Here is a 22,321-nt window from a genome sequence, read left to right on the forward strand (position 1 = left end):
TGCATGATTACAAGATCCTAACGCAGACCCGTGAATGCCCTTTACTGCGTAATGCACTAAATAGCCTTTCTTGAATACACTGCCACCCTCTCTGTTGCACGTGTACTATTTAGCCTGCCGTTACTCTCTCTCTCTCTCTCTCTCTCTCTCTCTCTCTCTCTCTCTCTCTCTCTCTCTCTCTCTCTCTCTCTCTCTCTCTCTCTCTCTCTCTCTCTCTCTCTCCCTCTATTTTTTTACTCCCACTCTTCCGAGTGATTAGCCCCGAAATTGGCAGACTGCCACCCCTAGCACACCACCTAATTGGCTTCAAATACCGTCAGTATTTGCACAAAAACTTGTCTTTAATACAATCACCCTGAGACCGCGTCATTACCTCTCCTTTTCCGCTAGAAGCCAAGGAACCGAGGTTGGGCCGTAAGGGAAAGGACAGGTAAGGCGACAGAGGTTCCCTAATCTGGCCCGAAATAAGGGAACTACAGGTCAACGGCTCCTATGGTATAAAACAAGGACCTCAGAATACGCGACCCTCCCCTCCCCGAAATGTCGCAATACCCAAAAAAAAACCCGGAAAAATGATCACCCCTGTTACCTCCCCTGTATCAGCCGCCCAAAAACTGGAATTATGAAACTACCCCTCATTTCCGGTTGTGAGAGATGGGTCGATTTATGCCCTTACCACAAGTTTCCTATGTCCCTGGTTGTTTCCCATAAAACCCCTGTCCTTCCTAATTAAGTAATCGGGCTGTAAAAGGTTACGTAGGATCCAGAATGATGTTTTACAAGGTTAACAGACTAGTCCAAGGTAAAGAAATCATCAAAATGAACCCCGTAGTAGTTGAAAAGCAGGATGCATCAATAGAAAGGAAATGTTTAGCCATGTTCGTCTCCCGGCAAAATACCTGCGTAGTAAATAATTGTAAAGGAAAGTCATAGTAAATCCAACAAGCCCGTCTCCGGTCATTCATATGCCAGTTGTGAACACCAATATAACGGGCATTTTCATTCTTTGCCTGGAGCTGGGAGAGAAATAGACTTTTTGATTATCTTCATCTGCAAATTCTCTAAAGACTGTCTTTTCAAACTTGTTTAAGGGTACTGCTGTTGGAGGAGAGAAGGACCGGATGTGGGAGCACGAGGCCTGACTGCAGACTAAGGAACACCTGCGACATTAGCCAAGGCGAGACCACGACAGAAAAGAGCTGCAGGACGAGGCACTGTTTTCGACAACATGAGAAGAAAGGGTCGACCTGATGCCCCTGCTCGATGTCCAGTGTCTGTCGACAAGTCCCCGCTCTCTGAATTCGGTCACACGCTCGCCTATTGGAAGTCTCTCGTTCCCCTAGTTTGTTCCTAATTTGGCCTTGCTCCATCCCCCTTTTCCTCTGACCTACCCTATGGACTGTTTTGAACACTCTTCTTCCATCTGAACTTTCTGACAATCACCTCAAAGGACACAGGGCGAAAGGGACCTTTCCGACCAGGAACGCGAGGAAAGGGTCGTGCCCTGCAACGCAGAACTTAGAACCGAGCTGGACTCGTAGCTCCACCGCCGGTGCTCAACAGCGCCAACGAAAGGCAGCAAAGAACATTTGACATCCCCAATCGCCGTTTCTGCTAGACCTCATTTCTCTCCCAGCCGCCCTTGTCTTGATCATGCTCCAATCCGAACCTGATATATATGTAATAACCTGCCAGTATGAAATATGCTTGCTGCTCTCGCTACAAAATCGTTTTTGTATTGCATTCCTATGACTTTCCTGCTAAACAAATTGATCAAAGTTTATCAAATAGGCCCACCTCCTAAAAACTAGAAATGTTAAAATGTATTGTTTACAACTCTTTTCCTCTAGGGTTCCTACCGTTTTCTTTCTTATGCCCACCACAATAGAACCGAGTAGAAAATGAACCAGCAAGATGTCTTGAATATGTTAAAGGGAGGACTGTTGAAAATTAGTACGTTTTGGTGAACATTATCTGCGCCATCTTGCCTCTTCCCCTGATGCCACACTTTTGTCGTGCGCGCCCGCCATTTTTTAGATGCCCCGATCAGAGCGAACCCTTTTGCATGCTGCTGGCCCCTGACATAGCCCTTCGCCTTCACTAAGCCTGCACGCTGACCACCCCCTGCTTGCACCTGCCTTGAGTCATAAACCCCTCTTCGGCGCTGCTCTGCCCCAGGCCCTCATCCTGTTCCCAGCGCGACACCTCCCTGCTTCCCTTTCATGATCTCCGGCCCTTAGATGCAAACCCCTTTTTCCCTGTGTGCCCGTTTTGTCTTCCCCGTTCCCAGGCCGACACCCAGCTCTGCCGATACCATCCCTTGCCCCTCCCCGTACAATAGAAAGCTTCCCCCATCAAAGGATCCCCGGGTTGATCAAAGCCCCCACTCCATGAGATCCGATCAAACCCCCACATTCCGTGAATCGGCGGAATATCCAGCTGCGTGATACTCATCACCTGTTGTGACTAGGGTGGGGACTTCGACTGTAAATGTGTGTGGGAACGGGCTCAAAGGGAGTTCCGGGAATGTCTTTTTCATACATCAAAGCTTTAACATGAATGTGTAATGTACAATAAAGTCATAAACTTGTGTATAAGAGGCCAGGCCTCAGGGATGCAGTTAGAGCACCTCAGAACGATACCTTCTGTCCGTTTCGTTGTGTTCTCCTCCGGAGAGAATAAAAAACCTTGTTTCCTGCTTTCCAGTCTCCAGCGCCTGCCTCTTCATTGATTAAATAACTAGAGGGTCACAGAGGCAATACCGCCGGGCAAATATCGATTGCCCCCGACCCGCCTCAGGTTTTTACAATTCCACACGCCTGCTGTCCTTCTTTTTAACAGTTGACTAACATTGCCAATTCCTTGTGCAAAAGAGAGGTTAATCAAGTTGGTTCAATGATTCTGAAGATATGATGTCAAGACTTTGACCATGTTCCCAGGAACAGGTTCCAGGAAGTGAGTAGAAGGTTTAACTTTTTCTGTTTTTAGAAGGTCGCATTCTAAAATGAGGTTTTGTGTGGCCTCTGGCCTTGATAACATCAGGAGAAAACACAAGGCCAAAGAGTGACATTTCAGCACAAAAGTCATGGCTTAGCCATCATTAATGCATCTCTTTTTTGTATTGAATAAGCTTCATTGAATTAATTACAATTACAAAAAATAAGCCATGAACTTAACGTATGAACTTTGAGATAGCAAAAAGGGAAAGATAGGCAATTAAAACAGAGTAGAAAGCTATTTTAATTTCGACAATATCATAGGGAAGGAGGGGTGTAGTAATCAATCCGGGTCAGAATATGATTAGAAGAAAGAAATGTATTGCATAAATAGGATACCATCCACATAAAGGGAGCAGACAGGTAATCAGCCAGGCATCAACTGCCAGGTCCTAGCTCATAACAAAACATTCCTTGTCATGACAGCAACACATTCTCATGACAGTATCACATTCTTAAGCACTTAGCAACAGAAAGGCAAACAGGAGATACCGCACACCTCTCTTCCTTATAAATTAACAGAAAATAATGATGAATAATACAATATCTATTTCACAAAATCTTTTAAATAAACTGGTGAACGAGAAACACTAGACAATTTCCGAATGCTGTTTGGAACAAACAAAGTATGTTGAGATGATGAGAATGAGTTATTAAAACTAGGGACAAACCCCCACATGCATCAACGTTTTTTGCATTCGCAAATGGTGCGATTCGGAAAAATCGGCCGTTTGCGAATGCAAAATCCGTTTTTGGGATGCATCAAACTTTTGTGCTTAATTCGCTATTTTTAGCATTTCTAAAAAATGCGAATGCATTTAAGGAATCGCATTTGTGCGATTCCTTAAATGCAATGCATCATTTTAAAAAAAATAGCGAATTTGAAAATTGGAAGTGCAAATTAACACGAGGTTGACCCTCGTGTTAATTTGCGAAAATTGTTAAAAAAGCAAAAAAAAGCATTTTTAAAACTTGCATGTTACAGACACACATGTCCATAGGACATGTGTATGTGAAACATCCACTTAAAAATAAATTTCAGGGGTGCAGGGGGGGGTCCCCCCCCTGCACCCCTGAAATTTATTTTTGGCCCATAGGAATCAATGGGAAATGCGAATTAGCAAATTAGAATTCGCATAATATTAGCGATTCGAAAAAAAATGTGAATTTTACCGAATCGCTATTATTATTAGAAAATATTCATGCATCCCGTTTTGCGAATTCTAAATTGCGTTTCGCTATTTTTCGCAATTTAGAATTCGCAAACGACCGGGATGATGCATGTGGGGGAAAGTCTTTCTTGACAACTACGACTCTGTTCAAGTTCTAAATGTGATGGTCTGCAGTCTTGACAGCATTGGTGAAAACTTTTATGACTTGAATGTGTTGTAAAAATGGTGCAGAAGCCCTTTTGTTATTGGGATTTTTTATCAAAACCCAATCACCAATATTAACTAAAGTTTTCTTTACAATTTTTTTTAAATCATAATGTCTTTTCCGATTTTCAATTTTTTTTGACTCAACTAAATTCCAGTCACTCTTTTCATAATCAGAAAACAAATTGGGTTGCATGTCATTGACCCAAGGTGGTGTAACCAGACTGCTTGCACATCTACCTCTAAAGAGTTCAAAAGGAGTCCGTTTGGTAACAGCGTGCGGAGAAAGTCTATAAATTTTAACTTTCTTTAAAATTTCAGCACGCCAATCTAACCACCCAGACTTTGCCATCCTAATGGTTTCTTTGAGTACACGATTAAATCTCTCAACCATACCATTGGTTTCTGGGTGCTACAATGAAGATCTTTTGTGTTTAATGCCACAACTAGACAAGAATGTTTCCATTTCCTTTGAAACTAATTGAACTCCATGGTCTGTAAGAATTGCATTGGGAATGCCTTCTCTAGCGAAGAGTTTATCCAATAAAGAAATCACATGTTTACTCTCAATCCCTCGAGTGATAGCTATTTCTGTCCATCTAGAAAAAAAATCAACAAGCACAAGTACATACAACTCTGTACCAGAAGAATGGATTGGGCCAAGAATGTCAAGTCCCACCTCCTCTCAAGTTCCGTCAGGATGTTCTCTTATTACCATTGGTTGTACCTTAGGTTTTGCTACTTTCTCACTCAACGCACATTCAACACAATCTCTAATCTTCTGCTCCAACTGTACATTCATGCCTGGCCACCAATAAGATAATCTTAACCTCTCATTTGTTTTAGAAATATCAAGATGTCCTATGTGTGCAAGAGAAATTAGTTCTTCTCTAATGGAACTAGGGGGAATTAATCTCATCCCTCTGACAAGAAAACCATCATGATCAGAGAGCTGACCTCTCACATGCCAATATTTCATCAAATTCTCATTTTCCTTGGGTTTAAACTTCCAACCTGTGCCGACAGCTTTCAAAACCTCCATCAAATCAAGATCTGCAAGTAAAGCTTTTTTCCAACTATCCTTATCAATTATATTTTCTTCAATGGCACAAACCATTTCTCCTTCGTCCTCATCTTCATCTTCAAGACTAAGATCATCTCTTTGGACTAAACGAGATAAGGCATCAGCCACATTGTTTTCTACACCAGGTAGATACTTAACATCAAAGTTGTAGTCCTGCAAACCTACAGCCCATCTTGTACTCCTACTCGAAACAGCATCGATACCTTTCCTTTCCAGAATTTCACATAAAGGTTTATGATCAGTCCTGATCTCAAAAACACCTCCCCATAGTAAATTCTTATGTTTTCTTACTGACCAGTAAACAGCAAGAGCTTCCCTCTCAACCACGGAGTAACGTAGATCAGCACCTCTCAAACTTCTTGACAAAAATAAAATCACTTGTTCCTGACCATTAACCTTTTGCAAAGGAACAGTCCCCAAACCTTTAAAGCTGGCATCTGTTACCAAAATTTACTTCATATCAGGGTCAAAACTGCTTAATTTTGGTGCAGAGTTCAACTTTTCCTTAAGTACTATAAATTCCCTTTCACACTCCTCATCCCAAATGAATTCACAACCTTTATGCAATAAAGTCCTAATTTTAACACGCAAAGACGCGAAACCATGAATGAACTTACTATAGTATTCTGCCATACCTAGGAAACTCATCAATTCTTCTTTGTTAGCAGGAGATGACATCTTTTGTATAGCAATAACAAGACTTTCCTTTGGCAAAACACCACCTTCCGAGATCGTGTGACCCAAATAGTCAATAGAACTCTTCCTAAATTAGCAATTTTCAATCTTGACAGTCAACCCAAACTCATTAAGTTTATTCAGCACGTCTAAAAGTCATACATCGTGTTCTGTGTTATCCTTTCAAAAAATTAAAATGTCGTCCTGGTAAACCTTAACACCTGTAAGACCTTTAAGTACATTCTCTAATGCCCTTTGAAAGACTGATGCAGCTGACACCAGTCCAAAAGGAAGTCTAAGAAAACGGTACGTCCCAAAAGGAGTAACAAATGCTGTAAAATCTTTAGACTCTTCATATAATTTGATCTGGTGATATGCAGACCTCAGATCTACGGTACTAAAAACTTTTGCTCCATTCAACAACAAAAGCATTTCCGCAATTTTCGGTAAGGGATATCGATCTACTAATACATTTTTGTTTAATTCCCTGAGTTCTACACATAGACGAAGAGAACCGTCCGATTTCTTTGCGGCTACAACCGGAGCGAGTTGCCTCAACCTCTTCAATAGTACCATCTTTTTCAAGGCGTTCCAACTCAGTTTTGACTTGTTCTCTGACAGTGACAGGAACACTGCGAACCTTACAACACACAGGTTCTGCATCAACACGTAAACTAATGTGATGTATATAACCTTTAAGACAACCTAATTTTTCTGAGAAAACATTTGGAAATTTCTTTTTAAGATTATCTGAAAAATCACTACATGAATTCTGATTGATATCAGAGACATATTTTGAAATGAAATTTTCTTTCAATATTATAGAAGGCGAAGAATTGAGATCTAACATAACACCAAGATCTCTTTGGTGGAACCCGTTTAATATGCTGTCCCATTTCTGTGATACATAGATCTTGGCATTAGTCAAACTATTTTTATTATCAAATAAACCCCAAAAATAACCAAAAAGCTTGATGGGTTCCCCACCATATGCATAAGGTTTAATGTCTGGATGATAAACTTTGGTGTTGCCTTTAAAATTTTTGAGATAAAACTCTTTAGAAATTATGGTGATCTTAGCACCAGAGTCAAAAAGTACCTTAGTAAGCTTCCCTTCAACAAGAATTTCATCCATAGGGCAACTTTTACTCTCTTCGTTATGAACAGCTTGTACTAAAACTTGACCACAATCTACCTCTTCTGTGCTTTCGAGCGTGTCATCCAAATCATACATTATCTCACTGACCTTACCTTTGTAATTTTTACCTTTGCAGGCAACAGAGAAGTGTTCTTTTCTCTTACATTTGCTACAAGTAGCTTTCCACCCTGGGCATAATCTATCATTAGAAAAATGGCCCATCTTACCACAACGGAAGCATTTTACTTGAGAAAAATTAAACTTAGTAGAATTTTCATTATTGGTGGTTTTCTTTTTGACTTCCTTATCACCACCATTTTCTTTACTTTCTTTCGGCTTAAGCTTTACAGTTTGTATTGTGTTTTTACCTTCGCCATTTTTCTTAATGACCTCCGTGCACTTCATGGAATGCTCAATTCTTTTTGCAATAGTAATTACATCTTCAAGATTAGGTTAATCTTTCTGCCATAACTCTTCCCTTACACGCTCAATACTGCAACCTAACATAAACTGATCTCTTATTCTTTCATCCACACTAGCACCAAATTTGCAGGAAGAAGCCAATTTCCTGAGGGATGTGACGTAATTTTCGATAGTCTCGTCCTCCATTTGAGTTCTACGACCAAAATGATACCTCTCTAATATAGTACTAACCTTTGGTAGATAATGTTTGTCCAATTTTGCTATACAAATCTCATACTCATTAAGGTCACGGTCCTCAAGGTCAGGAAGATGATCAAAAACTTCCTGCCCCTAACAACCCAAACAGTGTAATAATAAAGCAGACTTCCTTTCAGCTCTTTCTAGTATGAACCCACTAGACACACAAGAGGAGAGAGACCAAACAAAACGTGTGTGTTTTACTGTGGTTTCCAATAAAGTTCTTTTTAAACTTTAAGTAATACAAGTGTGCGTGTCACTGTTGCATGCAGATTCCCAACATTGTCGATGTCTTTAGAACTCCAACGAAGTAGAATCAGTGTGTGTGTCACTGTTGTAACACACAAATGATATGTTCCAAAAATAGTGTGTGTACCACTGTTATGATACACAATAAATAAAAAAACAGTACCTAAAAGCAATTTCAAACCCCTTTTTAAAAGTAAGTTCTCCTTCCACCACACGCTGCTTAGTGACTCAGTTTGGCGATAAAATCCAGTTGCTAAGGAACGAGCAAGATGGCCACCACGTAAATGTGGATCTCGTGATGATGTCACGCGCCAGCCAATCCCAAAATTTCTCAGATGAACTTGCGTCGTTCCAGTAAAGCTGCAACGTTCTGCGCGGAAGAATTCCAAGGAATGAAGATGACGCACAGAATGCAGGCCAACAAACCTCGTCAGCAGGTAGGATTTCAAAAGAAAATATGCTATGTTTCAATCTCAAATGACGCAGAACTTTTCAAAGCACGCAACTGTAACAACCTCCCTATTGCCTAGCGAAAGTTTCATGCAAGACAAAAGAACGCTACCGCTTTCCGGCACTACGAAGGTCAAATGAAACAGGGATTAAATACATCAAATGCTCATTTATCCGCATGCTTCATTAAGTTCAAAGACATCTGCAACTCCAGTTATATCCAATGTTTCCACCAACAAAAACAAAGTCACTCGTAGTTGTTAACAAAAGTATCCTTCGAGAAAGCAAACTTGTAATCTCCAGCTTAGCGGAAAATGTAAAGCAGAGTTTTAAAGTCAATAAAACAGAATTTCTTCTTATTTCTTTTACATTTTTAATTCAAAGATAGTCATGAGCTTCTGTTATCTTGTAGGAAGACTCTAAATGACAAGATAAAAAGTACAGTACCTTAGTCTTGATGGAAATTCAAATTGAAGGAGGAAAAAAAAAATTAATCCTCCTTAATAAAAAATATCCAGAAGCGGTGTTGGGATCCTTTAATCAGCTATCCTCTGTCGCCAAAATTGTAGTAATAAATCTGGGTCAGCATATTTTCAAAAGAAAGAAGTTTATTGCATAAATATGATCCCATCCACATAAAGGGAGCAGACAGGTAATCAGCCATACCATTCCTTGTCATGACAGCATTACATTCTCATGACCGTATCACATTCTTAAGCACTTAGCAACAGAAAGGCAAACAGGAGATACCACAAGGGGGAAAGAAGGGAACAAAATATAAATCTACAACTGAAGATCGAGTATCGATACAAACTGCTTAAAGAATAAAGAAATAATTAAAATACCTAAAAAACTAATAATGAAAAATAATGCAGAGGAAACAGCAGAGAAAGTCGCAATCTATGGAGGTTGAAAATGTTCAGAACGATTACGTAATAGAGAAGTTGCTGTAACCTTATTTAGATAATAAGTGAATGGTGACTAAAATAAATCCCTGTTTACAAATGGTTTATAAGAGGAGGCAAAAACAATATCCAATCTGTGATAAGGACAAACATTATTCCACCAGGACTTATCTGAAAGTTTAACTGAACATCTACAGTGTAGTGTCATTTGCTGAAAGGCTAAAGCCAACATCAGGTCATTCTCAGGTCAAAATAATCCCAACGACCCTGATAAACTTCCTGTAAAAAGAATAACATTTGCTAAGAGAATATGTAAATTAAAGATAATTGAGATACAAGACCAAATATTCTTCCAAAAGGAGGGTACAGCAGGGCAGGAGAACAAGAGATGCATCAAATCAGCCACGGAAAATTACAAAACCAATAAGCCTTATTATTAGTGTGCGTAAAGTTAGCTGTTGACAGGGGAGTCAAATATAATCTATGGTATGGAACAAACATGGATTGAGTGGTGGATGCAAATCTAGAGATCTTCAAAGATCTAGCCCAGATCTTGTTCCAGAAATCGATGCTCCAAACACAACCGAAATCCATCACCCATGTTAGTCTCAAATTAGATTTAAGATGGTCAGAGCTTTGAGTGTGAAGATGTTTATAGATCAGGGTTGCTTTGGGAAATACCGCAAATATTTTGAGAGGTGGATCCTCTGTGGGTTTAGATTCATTTGAAGGAAGTGTATAAAAACATCTAGAATTATTCCCATAAGGTTTGAGAATTTATGCCAAAATGAGTGAGGACACTTAAAAGTATCCTGAAACTGAGGAAAAGAACAAGGAGTCATACCATCAAACACATCTTGGACCAAAATAAATCCCCTTAGTCTCCATTATTTCTAATATAGAGGTCTATTATTAATAGTAATAAGATGAATGTACTAAAGAGGAGATTGTAGGAAGGAATCCCTATAAATGATCTTTAACTGGCAGTGAGACCTTAACACTGAGCATGTATGTTTGAACAGCGGAAGAGAAGTGACATTGACTTTTGTAGTGAAGGCAAGAACTTCCTTTACAGAAAAAGGTGCAAGTAGGGAATGTTTAATGGTAACCCATAAAGGTGTGAAAGGGGAGGAATCAGTAAAAGCCATTTAGAAGCTAGTCTAAGACAGAAGGCTTTGTGATAGAGTCGAAAATCGGGAAAATTCACTCCTCCATTGGATTTAGGTTTCCTAAGATGTGACAGGGAAGTTTTAGATTTCTTATTATTTCTTAGAAATTTCAAGATGAGAGAGTAAATTTTTTAAAGTAAATATACGAAATATGAATGGGAATCATAGACACAATATACATCAAAATTGGAGTAATCATCATTTTAATAGAATCATGACGTCCCCACCATGAGAGAAAAAGAGGGTTTCACAAAGAGAGGAGTTTAGAAATATGATCTAGCCCTTCCTTCATATTGATTTTAACTGAATTCAATATGGAATTATTAAACAAGATGCCTAAGTATTTGATTTTAGAACTATTTGATTGGAAATTAGTTGAATCAAAATGTTGCTTGAGACAAAATTTGGTGATAGGACGGATTTCTGTTTTGTCAGAATTGATTTTATAGCCTGAAACTAGGGAGAAATCTGTGATTTCTTACAATAAATGAGGAGTAGAAATTTCAGGGTGAGATATAAAAAGTAAAATATAATTTGCATAAACGGATAACTTCAAATGTTGATCACCATAAAGAAATCTAGAAATAGAGGTATTCTAGCGGATATGAGATAGAATGTGTTCAAGTGATAAAATAAATAAAAGAGGAGATGGGGCAACCTTGAAGTACACTACGTTGCAATGGAGAGAATTAAGAGATAAGACCATTAACTACGACAGAAGCTCTAGGAACCGTATCCAGCAAAGAGATAAGAGAAATAAATGAAGGACCAAAACTATGCCAATGAAGAGCTTTAAATAAAAAGGACCAATCTACCCTATCAAAAGCTTTCTCCGCTTCAATAGAAACTGCAGCTTAAGAATAGGAAAGAGTTGGAGCCTTGTTTAAAGTATTAAATAGTAACCAGGAATAATCAGGAGTTAGTCTGCCTTTAACGAAACCACACTGCTCTAGACCAATTAAATTCGACAAAAGAGGTTCAAGGCGTAAAGCAAATAATTTGGTAAACATTTTATAATTGACATTTACCAGGGATATAGGGTGATAATTCTTACATTGCTTAGGATCACAACCATTCTTATGAATTAGACATATTGTAGCTTCTAAAAAGGTGCCATCCACCTTACCAGTAATATAAAAGTATTGAAAAAGATGTAAGAGTTTCGGGAGTAGTAGGTTTGAGAAGTGTAATGGAAATTCTACCATAAACCCATCTGGGCCGGAGTTTTATCTTTTTTAAGGAGACCTAAGGATTTTTTTTTTTTTTTTTTTTTTTTATTGAATTTGTATTGCGCTCAGCTACCCGTAGAGGGTTTCCCGGCGCCAGGGACAGACTAAAGAAGAAAGATAGGTAATTGCTGAAAACAGGAGAAGCAGAGAACATTTGACCAACTAAAACAGAAAAGTTTTTAGCTTTTTGCGAAAGGCTAGAAGATTAGTTTCCGTTTTAAGCGTCAGCGGAAGAGCATTCCACATCTTCGGCCCCAAATGGGCAAAAGAGCGGCCTCCCATTTTTGTCAAGCGAATTCTAGGAATTACAAAATTGGCTTGATTTGATGACCTAAGGGAACGATTTGGCTGGTATGGCCGGACAAGATTGTGCAAGTATGTGGGAGCAGAACCCTGACGGATTTTGAACATAAGGCACAAAGTTTTAAAAGCTACACGGTCAGCAATTTTTAACCAATGAAGGTCACATAGGGCTTGTGTTGCTGACATTCTGCGTGGGACATTGCACAGAAGGCGGGCAGCTGAGTTCTGCACAACCTGGAGTATATTCATTGTAGCTCTATCAGCTCCCAGATAGAGCACATTGCCGTAGTCGATACGGGACATTACAAGAGCCTGGACAACAGTTCGACGAGTAGACTCAGGCAGCATCCATAGGATCTTCTGCAACCAGCGTAGAGTGTTAAAGCAGATTGCAGCGACCTTAGTTGCCTGTTGACGCATCGAGAGTTTCTCGTCGATTAGAAAGCCGAGGTTACGAACAACTGGCACGGGGGTAGGCAGTGGACCCATGTCACTAGGCCAATGTCTAGAACCCCACAGATCTTTATGTTTGCCAAGTACGATAACCTCGGTCTTTTCACCATTGAGTTTTAGCAGGTTGGCCTGCATCCAGGCTGCAACCCGAGAAAGGCCGATTTTAAGGGCAGAGGTGTCCTGAGACCTACTGTCAGACAGGGAGAACACGATCTGCGTATCATCTGCATAGGAGTAAATAGACAGACCGGCGTCCTCTACTATCGTGGCAAGGGGTCTGATGTAAATATTGAACAATAAAGGGCTCAATATAGACCCCTGCGGAACGCCATAAGCAGATGAGCAGATCGCCGATTCAGCTTTGGTTGAAAATACCTGAAAGGTGCGCTCATTAAGAAATGAAGCCACCCAGGCAAGCGCAGATCCTGCAACACCAAGGGAGTGAAGGGACTCTAGAAGAATGGAATGCGACACGGTATCAAAAGCCGCGCTTAAATCCAATAGTATAAGCGCAAAGGTCTCACCACTATCAATACCGTGTCGGAGTCGCTCAGTCACCCCCAGGAGTGCGGATTCGGTGGAATAATTGGCGCGAAAGCCTGATTGGGATGGATGGAGATATCCCGTATTTTCAACAAATTCGTTTAGCTGAAAGTTGACATGGCGTTCTAGTATCTTAGAACAAGCTGGCAGCAGGGATATAGGCCTAAAATTGGCCAGGTTAGTAATGTCCATACCAGATTTCTTCTGTAGGGGAACGACCATGGCGTGTTTCCATTCCTGTTCCACCCGAGATTCACTAAGAGAGATGTTAAGTAACCTCATTAGGAATCTACGTGGTTCAAGGTCAAGTTGTTTCAGTATCCTCATAGGGACAGGGTCCCGAGGAGATCCTGACTTAATGCTTTTTAGGCACGACAGGAAGGAAACATCATCAAATAATTTCCAGTTGTGCAGAAACTCAGTAGGAGGGACAGAGACATTACAGCAAGAGCCAGATAGGAAGGGATCAGTAGGGGGCGGAAGGGAAATTAAGGATTGGTGAATGTCCTGAACCTTCGATATAAAAAAGTCCGCAATAGCATTACAATGTTTACCATCCAGAGCTGGCAACACAGGAACAGTGTCAGCACCTGTGAGTTTATTAACAGTAGCAAAAAGAGTCCGAGGACAATTTTGCACTGAAGTAATAGTAGAGGTAATGTAAACTGCCTTGGCCCGTTTACAGTTGGCATGATAGGCTTTTAGCTCATCCTTGTAAATCAGTTTAGAGGGAATGCAATAGAATCTCCTCCACTTCCTCTCCAAGGCTTTACATTTAGCACGTTGGATTTTTAACTCATCCGAGTACCAAGGTGCTGGGGGACGCAAAGATCGAAATTTACTGCCCGAACGGGGGGCATGCACAGATACTGCATCTGTTAGCCACCTAATAATAGGGGCATTCAAATTCTGCTCAATATTATTGAGAGACGGAATAGTCTTCGTCAGATGCAGATTAAAAGTGGCTATATCGATTTTGTCCCATCGATAAGAAGGTTTTGTTTCCTCTACATAAACATTGGTTATATAAAGACCGGGCGGTAACACAAAGTGTACGGCATAATGATCGGACCACACCAGCGGACGTGCCAGATGAGAGCACTCAAATGGAAGAGTGGAAATAACTGGGTCCAAAAGGTGACCGGCAATATGAGTAGCTCCAGTATTACAAAGTGTGAGATTAAAAACCTCTAAATCAGAAAGAAGAGATTTTGTAAGGGGATTATTAACATCGTCTAAATGAATATTTAAATCACCAAGTATGGTGAAATTATTTGATTTCAGGAGTATTGCTGATAGACAATCAACAAATAAGGGAATCCAAGAAGCAGCATTCCCCGGGGGCCGATAGATTAACAGACCCGAAAGTGTCAAACGGGGATTAATCGTGAGTTTAAACAATGCAGCTTCACTACCTGGGAGATGTAGTGCCTCCAGTTTGCATTGGTATGTGGATTTAAAGATGATAGCAATTCCACCCCCTTTACCTGAGGGTCTATCCTGATGAAGCATAACATAATTAGAAGGAATCGCAGCAGCGATATCCGGACCTGAGCTGGCATGAATCCAGGTCTCGGTCAAGAATAAAACATCAGGAGATTCCTCGATTATGAAATCATGGATGTTTAGATTATTCTTAGGGAGCGATCTACAGTTTAGGCTCCATAAATGGAGCGGGGCGGGAGGGGAAGTACCACCCTTCGTAGGCTTCCGTTTCCCCCTACAGTGCTTAGTATACTGTTGGGTTTTAGAGAGCTGCATTTTGCCAGTAGTAAAGCCGCAGCCGGGGCATAAGAAGTTATGGCACGGCAGAGTGCAGGTAACGCAATGAGAGGAAGCAGAAGGTCGCAGTAAATAGAGTGCCGCAGATGAATAATACACGCGACTGCCCTGAGTTAACGTACCTGAGGTCACGATGGCAGTGGACAGCCCGTCCTGCAGCCCGTCCTCAGCGCGGACTCAGATAACTCCAGAATCAATAAATCAGATTCTAGAGATTTGAAGTCAACATCTACATGAGAAGGAGGGAATACGCAACTAAGATAGGTATCAATAAAAGAGACAGGTGAAGGGGATACCAGAGTATACAGTTTTGAAGAATTTCATAAATTCGGGGGGCGTGGCTAAGCCACGAAACGCGATGGCCGCAGCTTAGCGGAGCTCTGCTACCCCTGATCATCCCCCGTCTATTCGGCACACATATCCTTGATTAAGTGTGCAGTCCACTTATCGGAAGGCTCTTGGAACACGACCTTGCAGCGGAGGGCCCCCAACATTCGAGAGAGACCTGCCTGGGAAGCTGAAGCCGTGGCCTCGAGTAGGGGCGGTTGCGGTGTGTGCGCCCCCCTTTCTGTTAAGATACATCCGAGACTCCTCAACCGGAGGGCACCCCGAGTGCTTCCTTGTACCGGTGGACCCGGAGCGTGAGCTGAAGACCCGGAGGTGGGTGCTGATAGGTTGGAGGCCTGTGCGGTGCGCAGCGATCCGGGGACTTGCTTGGAATCGGAGAGGAGAAACCATCCGAGCTTCCGTACAGTCCGGGAGCCGCCCGGGGTGCTCTCCCCCCCACCCTTTGCACCGGGTTGGGGGCCGAGGAGGATTGAGGCAGGCCTGCGAGGGGTAATGGAGTGGCAGCAGTTTGCCGGGGCCATTAGAGAGCCTTGAACCTGTGGAGGGGCGGAGGTGCAGCGCGGGGACCTCTGTCTTATTTGTGGCCCTGCGACCCTCACTCTGATCGTTGGACCGGAAACCTCACCCGCCAAAGATTGCAGCAGCGTGGAGATATCAGGGTGTGCAGACGCGAGGGCCCCACCTCGAGCTGGCTATGTCGACAACGCCCACCGCGCTATACCAACAGCTGCAAGAAGGCGCGCAGTGGGGTCTTACATTGGGACTTCCACCGCTACATTTCATTCGCGCAAATAGTGGGCTGGGACTAATGTGGCTCCCACGGGAGCGGCCCTGACCTATTGCTCCACTGGCACTGGGAGTGAGGTGGCGTACAGCCCCTTCTTACCCAGGGAGCACCGTCAAAACACCCAGCCATGCAACATGCATCATTACTCGCATTAAATAGTTAACTACAATACCTTTGGACCCATCATACCGGAGTACTGACCAGCCCATCCAGAACACAGCCTAAGTACGGGTCACGGTATGCAGGAGAGGTGGTCCCAGAACCCATGCTCATGGACATCCTAGAAGCAATCGACCGATCCTTGCCAGGGTTCTCAACTTCCGTGTTTAAGATGTGATACTCCAACATGCCTGGACGGGACCACCCCAGAAATATAAAAACGCGGACATAACCTTCTTTCTAGACTTCACCCAGTTGGTGCAAAGGCAAAGACGCTCTTTTTTGGGGATCAAGAAGGCGCTGAGGGACAATGGATACAAATACACCATGCTGTTCCTGGCCAGGCTTCAGGTGGAAGTGGACGGAAAAGCCTGGTTTTTCGAAAACCCAGAAGCAGCGGCAGACTGGCTGGAAAATTGTTGATCGTCGCTTCATGGGATACTGGGGTAAAGTGGTTTTGAGGGGGGAGGGGCGGACTTGTGGTGGGAGTGCAGTTGATATGGGACTATAAGCCAATTTGACTTTGATGGAGAACCAGGACACTGTCGGGGCTGACTGACGGTCACTTCTGTGGATGGGAGTGCAGTTGATATGGGACTATAAGCCAATCTGACTTTGATGGGGAACCAGGACACTGGCGGGGCAGACTGACGGTCACTTCTGTGGATTGTATGAGCCTTTCCCTAGAGTAGCTTTGCTTGGCAAAAAGGATCGTAAGTAAGGGATTGCACAATTGTATTGCTTGTGGTTGTGGGTGGGGGATGGGGACACCATGTACTCCACTTTTCTACTTTTAGTAATTTTGTAGGGCGACAGGCACTCTGCAGGTTGAATCATGGGCAGTTTGAAGCCTGGAGTGAAGGGGGGCAGGGAGGGGGGAGGTTGGGAGAGAAAGTTTATGTTATTGAGGTTTGAAATGTATGTAGAGGTTGTTTTTTCGACAACACCAACATGTGCTACAGAGCAGGAGCGGTTGTTATACACCAGTACAGATGAGTACACAGTGGGATATAGGGGTTAGAGTCCTCAGCTGGAATGTAAATGGACTTGGTGACAAGATCAAACGTGGCATGGTCAACCAGTACATCAGGTCCCAGACGTCGTCAGGAAACACATCTTATTGGGAACACATGCCAGGCAATAAACCATGGAGGATATAGAATGGTGGCACACGCAGGCTTCACCACTGGGTCGCGGGGAGTGGGCATACAAATCAAAAACTTGTTCCCCTTCACTGTGCAATCCACATGGTCCGACAACTGGGGCAGATATATAATTGTCTCGGGTTTGTGGAAGGGTAGGACGGCCACATTTGTCTCGGTGTATGTTCCCCCTGGCCTCCAGAGCGATGCATTCAAAGACCTGGGTGCTATACTCTTGTCAATCCCAATAGGCCTTCTAGTGATTAGAGAGGACTTCAATGCAGTGGTGTCTGGAGCACTTGATCGTTATCTACCGCAGGACATTAGACCCGCGCAGAGGTGGTTATAGGACTTCCCCGAGTCCATAGGACTGGTGGACGGATGGAGGGCACACAATCCAGATAGGACCCAATACACCTTCTTGTCTGGGGCCCATCGTAGTCTATCTCGTATTGATTATATCCTAGTCCCGCGGCACAGGCATTCAATATCCAATAGATCCGCCATCTAGGCAGAGGCATCTCGGATCACTCTCCGGTGTGGATGAAGGTGGTCCAGGGCCAAATGAGTGCTGGGAGGGTAGCTCCCATTAATTCATGGTACCTACGAGACCGGGAAACTCAAAAGAAAATAGTCCAAGCTACAGATAATTACTTCCAAGAAAACGAGGGGACTGTAGACTCAGCACAGACGTATGGGAAGCCAACAAATCAGTTATTCGCCGAGAAGCCTTGTCCCTGATCGCGGTAAGAAAAAAGACAAGCATAAAGATGTAGTGCGAGCAGAAGACGAAATACTCAGAGTGGAAGAAGAATTAGTGCAGGCTGTGACACCCGAAAAATTACATCTCCTTAACTGAAAACAAGATGAATTCAAAAGCATAGCAGCGACAGAGCCAGGGTGCAGAGTAGAGACACGCAGAGCAGAATTTACGAACTTGGAGACAAGGCAGGGAAGTAATCGCATGGCTGAATAGGAAGGAATGGGCTGCCCATTTGGTACCTGAGTCACAAGTCGAGGGCACCCACCCCATAACCGATCCGCAGGAAATAGCCGACCAGTTTTCAGATTACCACCAGACGGTTTACCGCACGACTGGGAAGTACACAGACGTCGACAATAATGCACTGTTCCGCGACATCAGACTCCTCACCCTCCCAGATGAAAATAGTGAGTATCTATAGTCCATCTTTACAGACGATGAGGTGGCACAGGTGATACGGGGGGTGCACTCGGGGAAGGCATCGGGTCCCAATGGCATACCAATTGAATTGTACAAATTGAGACCAGACAAGATAGCCCCATACCTCCATTCAATGTCCTTTGATAGCAGAGATAAGGGGATGCTTCCCTTTGAACAAAGGATTGCAAATATCGTGGTCATCCATAAGGAGGGTAAACTCAAACCAGCTGTGCATCCTACAGACCAATGTCGCTACTCAACCAGAACCTAAGATCCTGGCAAAACTATTGGCAAAGCGCTTGATAAAAGTGATTGATACCCTAGTGCACCCCGATCAGTCAGGCTTCATGCCACATCGGAATAACGCCTTAAATTTTGCGCAGATTGCCTGGCGTTCTGGGCAGAGCAACAGTGATCCTCGAACCTGCCACATTGATATCTCTAGACGCCACTATGGCATTTGATATGGTAGAATGGCCATATCTTTTCGCTGTGCTCGACAAATTGGGATTCGGTCCCACTTTCAAGAACTGGGTCCGACTGTTATACTCCAATACCATGGCCCAAGTTGTTGTAAACAACCGCAAGTCATCAGTTTTCCAACTAAGACGAGGCACACGCCAGGGGTGTTCTCTATCTCTGCTTCTTTTTGCCTTAGCCTTGAAGCCCCTGTGACTTGGCTCAGCAGAGATCCAGTGATTCGCAGCATGCTTTGGTTCCTGAGTTGGGAAGACAAAATATTATTGTACTCAGATGACATTCTGCTATGTCTGACCTCGCCAAGGGCCTCCCTGATCGGCCTCCTGGACATTCTCGCAGTGTTTGGGAGGTATTCCAGATTCACCATAAATTGGTCCAAGTCCGTGGTCTACGTCCTGCAGGGAGAGCCACCCATCCTCCCGAGGAGCTGCCCGATACAGATAGCGTCAGATGGTTTCTGCTATCTCTGCATATTTATCACGCTGAGCTCTGAGCTCCGCTTCGCTTGCAACCTATAACCACTAATACAAAGACTGAAAAGCGACGTCAAACACTGTAAGTCTCAGACCCTTTCTTTATTGGGTAAAGCTGTCCTTTTTAACATGATGGCACTGCCCCGATTCCTATACACCCCCCAGAATTCAACGGATCCATTTCCCAAATCCTATTTCAAAGAAATAGAGAATCTTCAAAGAGACCTCATATGGGATGGTAAGCCTTGAATTTCCCTAACCAAGTTGACCCTCAATTGGTATGTTGGGGGCAGCAGTCTCCCAGATAATAAAAAGTACTATTGGGCGACCGATTTGGCGGCTATTAACCAGGGGGTATATGGTCGTCCAGATGATCCCCGGTATGCCATGGGCAGATGGCTCCTCCCAGGGAGGGTACAGTAGAGCGCTCTATTCTAGACCCCTTACTGGACCGACCGCACACTCACTCCATGTATGGCATATGGCTAACAAACAGCTGGGATGGGACCATAGACTCACCCTGGCAACTCCACTGTGGAACTCCGAAAGGCTGGGAAATCTGTGGCAATCCAAGGGCTTTGATAAATGGGAACTTATTGGTATCTCTCAGATCAAAGATCTCTGGGTCAATGTCGAAATTCTCCCTTTTGCCTCCCTCCAACAGCAATATCGCCTGGCCGATACTGAGTATTATCGGTATCTCCAAGTTCGGCATGCATTGCACACTAACATCACCAGCAAGTCCCCACTTCCGGATGCCTCCCCCTTGGAGGATAGACTACTCGATGGCCACCTTCCCAAAAAAACCATCTCCCTGATCTACAAAAAACTAATTAACAATATGGAACATCCACTACAATCGCTCAAGGAGAAATGGGTAAGAGAAGGCCTAGAACTGGATGAGGAGGACTGGCGAGAGGCGGTCTCCTCCCCGAGGGAGGTGGCGGTCCAGGCCAGACTACGCTTAGTGAAGCTCAAAATTCTACACAGGATCCACACCACAGGCTCGGGCTTGGTCCACATGGGCAGAGCAGATAGCGGGGAGTGCAGACGTGGGTGTGGGGAAGTTGGCACTTTTATACACATCTTATGGGACTGTGTGCAGATATAGTCTTATTGGCAAGCCATACATAGCACTCTACGGGAGGTGCTTACTATCGACCTGCAGCCCGAAGCACGCTGGTGCCTCCTAAACATCTGGGAACCCACGTACCTCACTTCTTACACTAAGCAGTGGCCAACTCTGGCACAAATGATTGTGAAAAGAAACATTGCACAGCACTGGGGGCCCATCATTCGCCCACACTGGGAAACTGGGAGGAAGACTGAGATTGGTGCATGTATCGGGAGAAATCAGTATATGTTGCCAGAGGATGTCCCAGGAAATGGAACGGGGTGAGGGGGCCTTGGAACCAATACATAGGGAATATCTGTACACCACCAACACCCTTGCATGAAACTGAGACTCTTGCGACCCCCTGATTGTCTTATATTGTACAATGTAACCTGATTTCATGTGACCTAAGTCAGAAATTCGGAATTTGTCTTGTCTCTTGCTCTTGAATTAATATGGTGAATTTTGTTGATGATGTTAATAAAAAGAATTATAAAAAAAAAAGAATTTCATAAATTCATTTAAAATGTCCTGATCTCTGAAAAGATGATTTCCATCCAGTGAATAAATGGAGTTTACCAACACACGGTCCTTCTGATATTTGAGGTTAATTAGCCAGAAGTTTGCTGACTTTATTTTGTCCGCCATAATAACTAGCACTATTACAAAGGAGAATAGATGAGGCATTAGCCATAGTTATTTTGTTAAAATCTAGCATTGCACGAACAAGCTCCTGTACAATTGATTTTCTAGGCGTTTAATGTTAGCTAGTAGAATTTTATGTTGATTAAGTGATTGTTTCTTTTTTTTTTAAAACAAAGTCTATGAAAAAGCCACGAGCAGTAGCCTCAGCAAAGGAAGTAGAAGAGGAAGAAAAAAAACGATCCTGCAAAAGAGAGTTATTAAACTGCCATCTAGAGGACTTGTGTTGCGGACGGAGTAAATAGAAATTAGCAATAACAGGGGCATGATCAGAGATGACAATAGGTCCAATTGAGATGGAAATAAGATTCTGAGTCAAAAGATTTAGAGAGGAAAATGTATTCTAATCAGGTCAGGGAATCATGTGGAGGAGAAAAAAAAGAAAATTCCGTTACATCTGGGTTAGAAAGTCTCCAGGCCTCTACAAGATGTGTCTGAGAGATTGTACTATGGAATTGTTTATGAGTCTTGAGAGGGATAATATGAACTTGGGATTGGCGGTCAATAAAATGCTCAATAAACTGGTTTCAATCACCTCCTAGGATAAAAAATGTATCTTTATATTGAATAAATTTTTTTGTAATATTAGGCCAGAAAGAATTATACGGTTGATTCGGACCATAAACATTAAATAATGTTAAAGATATATAAATGAGCAACTTAACTAATAACCATCTACCCTTCGAATCCATAACTTGAGAAGTAACAGAACATTTCAACTTTTTTTGAGATAGAATAATTAGGCCATTTTTCTTAGTGGTCGTTGGAGACATTAAGACAAAGCCAACCCAATTCCGTTTGAGCTATAATGCCTCTGTCTCCGTTAAATGGGTTTCTTGCTAAAAAACTAAGTCAGGATTGTATGAGGCTAAAGGGGATAATATTCTCTGCCTCTTCATAGGGTTAATAGAACCTTTCACC

Source organism: Lissotriton helveticus, chromosome 2_1 (genome assembly GCF_964261635.1).
Source record: "Lissotriton helveticus chromosome 2_1, aLisHel1.1, whole genome shotgun sequence".
NCBI lineage: Eukaryota > Metazoa > Chordata > Amphibia > Caudata > Salamandridae > Lissotriton > Lissotriton helveticus.